The following is an 11,211-nucleotide window of genomic DNA, read 5'->3' on the forward strand; positions in this document are numbered from 1 at the left end:
TCATTTTCAAAATTTTTTTTTTAAATTATTTTTATTAATTTTTTTAAAATTAAAATTATTTTTATAATTAAAAATAAAATAATTTATAATTATAAAACTAATAAAAATAGAAATAAAAAATAATAATGAAATTATTCAATTGATAGGTATTATTTGAGGAATAAAAGAATATTACAAAAAGTAATAATTTAAATTTGACATATTTATGTTATTTATTAACTAATTCTTTATCATTAGAAGTAAATGCTAATTTACTATAAAATGGTTTAAGAGACCAGTACTTGCTTTCAGTCATCTAATGAATAATTATTAATTCAATTAATAAAGTTTTTTATAGGGATTCTTTCAATAACAATAGGTATAAAACTATGATTTGCTCCACAAATTTCAGAACATTGACCATAATAAATTCCAGGACGATTAATAAAAAATCTAGTTTGATTTAATCGTCCTGGATTAGCGTCAATTTTTACTCCTAATGACGGAATTGTTCACGAGTGAATTACGTCTGTAGCTGTAACTAAAATACGAATTTGATTATTTATAGGTAAAATAATACGATTATCAACATCTAAAAGTCGAAAATTATTTAAATTTTCATTAGATTGAATTATATATGAATCAAATTCAATATTATTAAAATCAGAATATTCATATCTTCAATATCATTGATGTCCAATTGATTTTAATGTAATTAAAGGATTATTAAGTTCATCTAAAAGATATAATAATCGTAATGATGGAAGTGCAATAAAAATTAAAGTAATAGCTGGTAAAATAGTTCAAATTAATTCAATTATTTGACTTTCTAATAAAAATCGATTAATATAATTATTGAAAAATAAATTTATTATTAAATATGCTACTAAAATTGTAATTATAATTAAAATAATTAATGTATGGTCATGGAAAAAAATAATTTGTTCTATTAATGGGGAAGCTCTATTTTGATAATTTAAATTAGATCAGGTTGCCATTTCTAAAAAAAGGATATTCCTTTATAAATGGGGTTTAAATCCATTACATATAATCTGCCATATTAGAAATTTCTTAAAATAGGAAGTTCATTATAAGAATGTTCAGAAGGAGGTAAATTTTGATATCATTCAATAGAGGATGGTATATTTAATGAAAATAGAATTATTCGTTGGTTAATTATTGATTCTCAAATAATAATAATAATTAAAATTATGGAAAATAATGAAATATATGAACCAAATGAAGAAATAATATTTCATGATATAAAATTATCTGGATAATCAGAATAACGACGGGGTATACCAGCTAATCCTAAAAAATGTTGAGGAAAAAATGTTAAATTAACACCAATAAATATGGAAATAAATTGAATTTTTAATAAATAGGGATTTAATAATAATCCGGTAAATAGGGAATATCAATGAACAAAACCTCCTAGAATAGCGAATACAGCTCCTATAGATAAAACATAATGAAAATGGGCTACTACATAATAAGTATCATGAAGAGTAATATCAATTGAGGAATTAGCTAAAACTACACCTGTTAATCCTCCTACTGTGAATAAGAAAATAAATCCTAAACTTCATAATATTGAAGGACTATAATTAATTTGTGTTCCATGTAAAGTTGCCAATCAACTAAAAATTTTAATTCCAGTTGGAACTGCAATGATTATAGTAGCTGAAGTAAAATATGCTCGAGTATCAATATCTATTCCTACTGTAAATATATGATGAGCTCATACAATAAATCCTAGCAATCCAATTGCTATTATAGCATAAATTATTCCTAAACATCCAAAAGTTTCCTTTTTTCCACTTTCTTGAGAAATAATATGAGAAATTATTCCAAATCCGGGTAAAATTAAAATATATACTTCAGGATGTCCAAAAAATCAAAATAAATGTTGATATAAAATAGGATCACCTCCTCCTGCAGGATCAAAAAATGATGTATTTAAATTTCGATCAGTTAATAATATAGTGATAGCTCCAGCTAAAACTGGTAAAGATAAAAGTAATAATAAAGCTGTAATACCTACGGCTCAAACAAATAAGGGTAATTGATCGAATGATATATTATTAATTCGTATATTAATAATAGTTGTAATAAAATTAATTGCTCCTAAAATTGAGGAAATTCCAGCTAAATGTAAAGAAAAGATAGCTAAATCAACAGAGGAACCTCCATGAGCAATATTAGATGATAAAGGGGGGTAAACAGTTCATCCTGTCCCTGCTCCATTTTCTACAATTCTTCTTGAAATTAATAAAATTAATGATGGAGGTAAAAGTCAAAATCTTATATTATTTATTCGGGGGAAAGCTATATCAGGAGCTCCTAATATTAATGGAACTAGTCAATTTCCAAATCCCCCGATTATAATAGGTATAACTATAAAAAAAATTATAATAAAAGCATGAGCTGTAACAATAGTATTATAAATTTGATCATCTCCAATTAATGATCCTGGATTTCCTAATTCTATTCGAATTAAAATACTAAGAGATGTTCCAACTATTCCTGCTCAAATTCCAAAAATAAAATATAAAGTTCCAATATCTTTATGATTTGTTGAAAAAAGTCATTTTCGCTAATAAAATGGCTGAGTATATAAGCGATAAATTGTAAATTTATTAACGAGAAATTTCTCTTTTATTAAGTTTTATATTCAAATATGATTTAAAATTGCAAATTTTAAGGTATAATAAAATTATTAAAACTTGATAAATTAATTTAAGGCTTAAAGAATTTCTTTATAAATAATTTTGAAGATTATTAGTTTATTTAACTTAAAACCTTAAATTAAATAAAAAATAAAGTTCTAATAATTATACCTAATAAAGAAAGAAAATTAAAAAAATAAATTAAAAAAAATAAATTATTTTTAATAAAAATTTTAATTCATTTTAATTTTAAAGAAAAAAATATAAATGAAAAGTAAATAATTCGAATATAAATAAATAATATTACTAATCTACTTATAATAAAAAAAAAATTAATAATAATAAGATTATTATTAATTAAAAAATTAATAATAATTCATTTAGGAAAAAATCCTAAAAATGGAGGTAATCCTCCTAATGATAAAAAATTAATTATAATTGAAAATTTAATTAAGAAATTATAATTAAAATTAAATAATTGATTTATATAAAAAATATTGGTAATATAAAATAAAAAACATGAAATAAATAAAAATATTGAATAAAATAAAAAATATATTAATCATAAATTTTCTCTAATTAATAAAGCTGAAATTAATCAACCAATGTTATTAATTGAAGAAAAAGCTATTAATTTACGTAAAGAAGTTTGATTAAATCTTCCTATAGCTCCAATTATAACATTAAAAATTATAATAAAAATTAAAAAATTAAAATTTATATTATAAGATAATAAAATTATTGGTGAAATTTTTTGTCATGTTATTAAAATAAATCTATTAAATCATGATAATCCTTCTATAATATTAGGAAATCAAAAATGAAAAGGAACAGAACCTATTTTTATTAATATTGCGGAATTTATAATAATCGATAAAAAATCATTAATAAATATTTTTATAAAAAATAAATTTAATAAAATAGAAAATAAAAAATTAATTGATGCAATAGATTGGGTTAGAAAATATTTTAAGGAAGCTTCTGAATTTAATAAATTATTGGGGGAAGAGATTAAGGGGATAAATCTAAGTAAATTAATTTCTAAACCAATTCAACATCCTAATCATGAATTTGATGAAATAGAAATTATAGTTCTGAAAAATAAAATAAATAAGAAAAATATTTTATTTGAATTATTAATTAATAAAATAAAAAATAAGAATAAAATATTCTAAAGACGAATTTAAATTCACTATATAAAAATTATATTTTAGTGTAAGATGCACAATAATTTTTGAAATTATTAGATATAGTTTAATTCTATAAAATATAATAAAGGTAAAAAATTACATAATTTATCCTATCAGAATAATCCTTTTATCAGGCACTTTATTTTTAAAAAAAAGGGATTTCCTTTATATTTGGGGTATGAACCCAAAAGCTTATTTTAGCTTATTTTTAAATTTTATAATATTTAATATAAAAAATATTAAATATGGTTAATATATATAGTTAAATAAAATTTATATTTAAATAAAAAAAAAATAAAAGATATTCAAATATATACGTGTGTATTTATAAATATATATATATATAAATTAATTTATTAATTATTAATTTAAATATTATATTAAATAATTTAATATATTATTACTTTTAAAATTAATAAATTATTATTTAATTAATATTATATTTATAATATTTTTTTTTTTAATTAATTAATAATTGTTTATTATATATTTTAATTTTCAATATGGATATTATAAAAATAGGAGAAATAGAAATATTAAAAATTTAATAATTAATGTTAATTTATATATATATATTAATTAAATTTATTATTATATATATATAAATATATACAATTAAAAATTTAATTTATAAAAAAAAAAAAAAAAATTCTATATAAAATTTTATAATAATAGATAAAATTTTATATTTTAAATAATTTATTTTTAATTTATTTTACATATAAATTTTAGTGAATAATTTTAATTATTTTAAAAATAATTAATAATGTTTTGTAGTAATTAATATTAAAAATTTAAGAAATTAAGATTTAGTAATAAAAAAATTAATAACTAATTTTGTGCCAGCAGTTGCGGTTAAACAAAAGTTAAATTAAATTAATTCAGTAAATAATAAATAATAATATTATTTTAAAAAATATTAAATTATAAGGTGAAATTTTAATTTAATTAAAATTTATATAAAAATTATGATTTAGTAAATTTTATTATAAACTAGGATTAGATACCCTATTATTAAAAATTTAATTTTAAATACTAAAATAGTAAATAATAAATATTGAAACTTAAATAAAATGGCGGTATTTTAGTTCATTTAGAGGAATCTGTCTAGTAATTGATAATCCACGAATAAATTTACTTAATAAAAAATTTTGTATATCATTGTTAAAAAAATATTTTTATATAAAAATAATATTTTAAAATTTTAAATATAAATTAATTCAGATCAAGATGCAGATTATAATTAAGATTAAGATGGATTACAATAAATTTATTTAAACGAAAATAAATTTTTTAATATAAAATTGAAGGTGGATTTAAATGTAATTTTAATTAGTTTGTTAAAATGATTAATAATTGAAATATGTACATATTGCCCGTCACTTTCATTTAAAAATTGAAATAAGTCGTAACAAAGTAGAGGTACTGGAAAGTGTTTCTAGAATGATCAAATTAGAGCTTGAATAAAGTATTTCATTTACATTGAAAAGATATTATAATAAATAATTAATTTGAGGGGAAAAATTAAAAAAATTATATTTAATAAAAAAATTTTTAATATTGGGGGATGTTAAAGTATTTTTTAGAGAAAAAATATAATTATTTATAATAAAATAGTATTGAAAAAGAAATTTGAAATAAATTTGAAAAATTAATTAATTAAAAAGTAAATTTTAATTATTGTATCTTGTGTATCAGAGTTTATTAAAAAATATTTATTAGTTAAAAAAATCTCGAATTTAAAAGAGTTAATTAATTAAAAAATTTAATGTTGAATAATTATTTTAAATAATTAATTTGAAATGAAATGTTAATCGTTTTTAAATATATCTAGTTTTTTTAGAAAAAAATTTAATTTTAAATTTAAAATATTTTTTAATTTTTTATTTAATTAAAAAATTTTTAAAATTAAATATATTAAGGGATAAGCTTTAATTTAAATTTTTATAATATATATATATATATATATATATATATATATATATATTAAATTAAATTTAAAATTTTTAAAATTTATATTGTTTATAAAATAAAATTTATTATAAAAAATTTTAAAAAGAAAAAATAAAATTTAAAATTATATTTAAATTTTTATAAAAATATAATTTATAACAGAAAAAAATTAGAAATAATGATAAAATTAGTATATTAAATTTTTACATATTAAATTTAAATTAAAATTAATTTAAAGGAATTCGGCAAATTTTTATATTCACTTGTTTATCAAAAACATGTCTTTTTGATTAATAATTTAAAGTCTAATCTGCCCACTGATTTAAAAATTAAAGGGCTGCAGTATATTGACTGTACAAAGGTAGCATAATAATTAGTCTTTTAATTGAAGACTTGTATGAAAGATTTGATGAAATATAAACTGTCTCTAAATTAAAAATTGAAATTAATTTTTTTATTAAAAAGTTAAAATAATTTAAAAAGACGAGAAGACCCTATAGAGTTTTATAATTATAATTTTTTAATATTTAATATATAATAATAAATTTAAATAATTGTAATTATTTTATTGGGGTGATAGAAAAATTAAAATAACTTTTTTTTAAAAAATAAACATAAATAATTGAATAAATGATCCATAAATTATGATTATAAGAAAAAATTACCTTAGGGATAACAGCGTAATTTTTTTTTTTAGTACAAATAAAAAAAAAAGGTTGCGACCTCGATGTTGGATTAAGATAAAATTTAAATGCAAAAGTTTAAAATTTTGATCTGTTCGATCATTAAAATCTTACATGATCTGAGTTCAAACCGGTGTGAGCCAGGTTGGTTTCTATCTTTTAATAAAAAAAAAATATTTTAGTACGAAAGGATCAAATATTATAAATAATTTAATTTTAAGAATATTATTAATATTTATATAAACTATTTTGGCAGAAAAATGTAATGATTTTAGAATTCATTTATATATAATTTATTATATAGATAGTATTGATAATAATTGATGTTATTAATATTATAATTGGGGGTTTATTTTTATTAATTGGGGTTTTAATTGGGGTTGCTTTTTTAACTTTATTAGAACGAAAAGTTTTAGGATATATTCAAATTCGTAAAGGACCTAATAAATTAGGAATTATAGGAATTTTACAACCTTTTTCTGATGCTATTAAATTATTTTCAAAAGAACAAGTATATTTAAATTATTCAAATTATTTTTCTTATTATTTTTCTCCTATTATTAGATTTATATTATCATTAATTATTTGAATAGTGATTCCCTATTTATTTAATATAATTATGTTTAATTTAGGTTTATTATTTTTTTTATCTTGCACAAGAGTTGGGGTTTATACTTTATTAATTGCTGGTTGATCTTCAAATAGAAATTATTCGTTATTAGGAGGTTTACGAGCAGTTGCTCAGACAATTTCTTATGAAGTTAGATTATCTTTAATTTTAATATCAAGAATTATTATAATTATAGATTTAAATTTAATTAAATTTAGAGAATATCAATTTTTAAATTGATTTATTTTTATAATAATTCCATTAAGATTATGTTTATTTTCTTCGATATTAGCTGAAACTAATCGAACTCCATTTGATTTTGCAGAAGGGGAAAGAGAATTAGTTTCAGGATTTAATATTGAATATAGAAGAGGGGGATTTGCTTTAATTTTTTTAGCTGAATATTCAAGAATTTTATTTATAAGAATATTATTTATTATTTTTAATATAGGAGGTTATGAATTAAATTTATTATTTTATTTGAAGTTAGTATTTATTTCTTTTTTTTTTATTTGAGTTCGTGGTACTTTACCTCGTTATCGTTATGATAAATTAATATATTTATGTTGAAAAAGATATTTACCTATTTCTTTAAATTATTTATTATTTTTTTTAGGTTTAAAAATATTATTAAATTAATAAAATAAATTTAGTATAAATTAATAGAATATTTATTCTTTCTTAAGTTTTCAAAACAAATGCTTAAACAAGCTCATTAATTAGTAAAAAATTAATTTATCTCAAAATTTATTTAAAATTGGGTTAATAATAAAATAAGAAAAATAAATTAAAGTTAAAATTTGTCCTGTAATAATATAAGGTATTTCTACTGGTCGTGATCCAATTCAAGTTAATAAAATAATAGTAATAATTAAAAATCAAAATAAAATTTGATTTAAAGGATAGAATTGAATACCTTGAATTTTTTTATTAAAAGTAAATGGTAGAATAATTAAAATTAAAATGGATAAAACTAAAGCAATTACACCTCCTAATTTATTAGGGATTGATCGTAAAATTGCATAAGCAAATAAAAAATATCATTCTGGTTGAATATGAATTGGGGTAATTAAAGGATTAGCTGGAATAAAATTATCAGGATCTCCTAATAAATATGGATTTGTTAAAGTTAATAAAGATAAAAAAAAAATTAATACAATAAATCCAATTAAATCTTTAAAAGTAAAAAATGGGTGAAATGGAATTTTATCTAAATTTCTATTAATTCCTAAAGGGTTATTAGATCCAGTTTGGTGAAGAAATAATAAATGAATTATAGTTAATATTAAAATAATAAATGGAAATAAGAAATGAAATGTATAAAATCGAGTTAAAGTTGCATTATCAACAGCAAATCCTCCTCAAATTCAATTTACTAATATATTTCCTAAATATGGAATTGCAGATAATAAATTAGTAATTACTGTAGCCCCTCAAAAAGATATTTGACCTCAAGGTAAAACATAACCTATAAAAGCTGTAGCTATTAGTAAAAATAAAATAATTACTCCCACTAGTCAAGTTAATTTTAAATTGAAAGATTCATAATAAATTCCTCGTCCAATATGTAAATAAATACAAATAAAAAAAAAAGATGCTCCATTAGCATGTAAAGTACGAATTAATCACCCATAGTTAACATTTCGACAAATATAATTTACTCTATAAAAAGAAATATCAATATTTGCTGAGTAATATATAGTTAAAAATAATCCTGTAATAATTTGAATTATTAAACATAAAGCTAATAAAGATCCAAAATTTCATCATGAAGAAATATTAGATGGAGAAGGTAAATCAATTAAAGATCCATTAATAATTTTTATAATAGGATGAATTTTTCGAATTGGTTTAAATAAATTTATCATTAGTAATTAAAATTATATAATTGAACGTAAAGGTCCAAAAAAAATATTTGTAATTTTTACTACTGCAATAAGAGTAATAAATAGATAAATAATTAATATTATTATTAAAAAATAAGTTTGTTCATTATATAATTTTGTTAAATTAAAATTATATTCATTATTTGAAAATATAAATAAATTAAAAAAATTTAATATTTCATCATTAAAATATAAATTTATTCAAAATAAATTATTTTTAAAATAAAATGATAATATAAATAAAAAAATAATTCCTAATATTATAAAAATTTTATTAAAGATTGAAATTTTAAATAATTCATTAGAAGCAATTCTTGAAACATAAATGAATAGAACTAATAAACCTCCTAAAAAAATTAAGAATAAAATATATGAGAATCAATAAGTATTGATTATTATTCCAGATAAAATACAAGTTAATAAAGTTTGAATTAAAATAAATAATCCTATTGATAAAGGGTTATTAGTAAAAAATATAAAAAAAGAAATAAATATAATTAAATTAGATAAAAAAATTTTTATAATTTCAAAGAATAGTTTTTTTAAAAATAATAATTTTGGAGATTATAGATAAAGATAATCTTTTTCTTTGAAGTTTTTAAAGAAAAATCTTATTTTTGGTTTACAAGACCAAAGTTTTTTTTTAAACTATAAAAACAAATGATAAATATAAGTTTAATTATTATTATATTTTTTATTGGAAATATAATTTTTGTTTCAAAACAAAAACATTTATTAATTGTTTTAATAAGATTAGAATTTATTGTTTTAAGAATTTTTTTTTTTATATTATTATATTTAATAATAGTTGATTATAATATATATATGTTAATGGTTTTTTTAGTTTTTTCAGTTTGTGAAGGGGCTTTAGGTTTATCAATTTTAGTTTCAATAATTCGAACTCATGGGAATGATTATTTTCAAAGTTTTAATTTAATTTAATGATAAAATATTTAATAATAATAATTTTTATAATACCAATATGTTTAAAATATAATATATTTTGAATGGTTCAGTTTATATTTATATTTATAATGTTTATATTTATAAATATAAGAGTTTCTATTATAAATTTTTTTAATTTAAGTTATATATTAGGTTGTGACATAATTTCATATGGGTTAATTTTATTAAGAATCTGAATTACATTTTTAATAATTATAGCTAGAGAAAGATTAAATAAAAATAATTTTTTTAAAAATTTATTTTTATTTAATATTATTTTTTTAATATTAATATTATATTTAACTTTTAGAACTATAAATTTATTTTTATTTTATTTATTTTTTGAGGGAAGATTAATTCCTACTTTAATATTAATTATTGGATGAGGGTATCAACCTGAGCGAATTCAAGCTGGTATATATCTTTTATTTTATACATTATTTGCTTCTTTGCCTTTATTAATAGGAATTTTTTATATTTATAAGGAAATAAATTTTATAATTATATATATAATAAAATTTTATGATTATAATTTAATTATATTATATTTAAGATTAATTTTTGCTTTTTTAGTAAAAATACCTATATATTTTGTTCATTTATGATTACCAAAAGCTCATGTTGAAGCTCCTATTTCTGGCTCAATAATTTTAGCTGCAATTATATTAAAGTTAGGGGGATATGGATTATTACGAATATTAATAATTTTACAAAAAATAAATTTAAGATGAAGATATATTTGAGTAGTAATAAGATTAATTGGAGGATTTTTTATTAGATTAAAATGTTTTTGTCAAATTGATATAAAATCTTTAATTGCTTATTCTTCTGTAGCTCATATAAGATTAGTAATTGGGGGATTGATAACAATAAATTATTGAGGATTTTTAGGTTCTTATATTTTAATAATTGGTCATGGATTATGTTCTTCTGGAATATTTTGTTTATCTAATATTAATTATGAACGATTAAATAGACGAAGAATATTTATTAATAAAGGGATAATAAATTTTATACCTTCAATAAGATTGTGATGATTTTTATTAATATCTTCAAATATAGCAGCTCCTCCATCATTAAATTTAATAGGAGAAATTAGTTTAATTAATAGATTAGTTAGATGATCTTGGTGAAGAATAATTATACTTATAATAATTTCTTTTTTTAGAGCTGGATATAGATTATACTTATATTCTTTTACTCAACATGGAAAGTATAATATAAGAATTTATAGATTTTATAGAGGAACTTCTCGAGAATATTTAATATTAATATTGCACTGATTACCATTAAATA

The 11,211-nt window shown here is 18.0% G+C and overlaps 1 pseudogene across 1 annotated transcript; it reads right to left on the reverse strand.

Annotated features, from left to right (window-relative positions):
* Positions 1 to 301: 301 nt before the first annotated feature.
* On the reverse strand, positions 302 to 10,989 carry LOC146526353 (cytochrome c oxidase subunit 1 pseudogene; annotated as a pseudogene). Its single transcript, XR_014879418.1, has 2 exons — positions 10,933 to 10,989; positions 302 to 2,575 (listed from the first exon to the last, which is right to left on the reverse strand). The product of XR_014879418.1 is annotated as a cytochrome c oxidase subunit 1 pseudogene (transcript).
* Positions 10,990 to 11,211: the final 222 nt, after the last annotated feature.

Source organism: Heliconius melpomene, unplaced genomic scaffold (assembly GCF_056956725.1).
Source record: "Heliconius melpomene rosina isolate 202511_hmr_F unplaced genomic scaffold, ASM5695672v1 ptg000065l, whole genome shotgun sequence".
NCBI lineage: Eukaryota > Metazoa > Arthropoda > Insecta > Lepidoptera > Nymphalidae > Heliconius > Heliconius melpomene.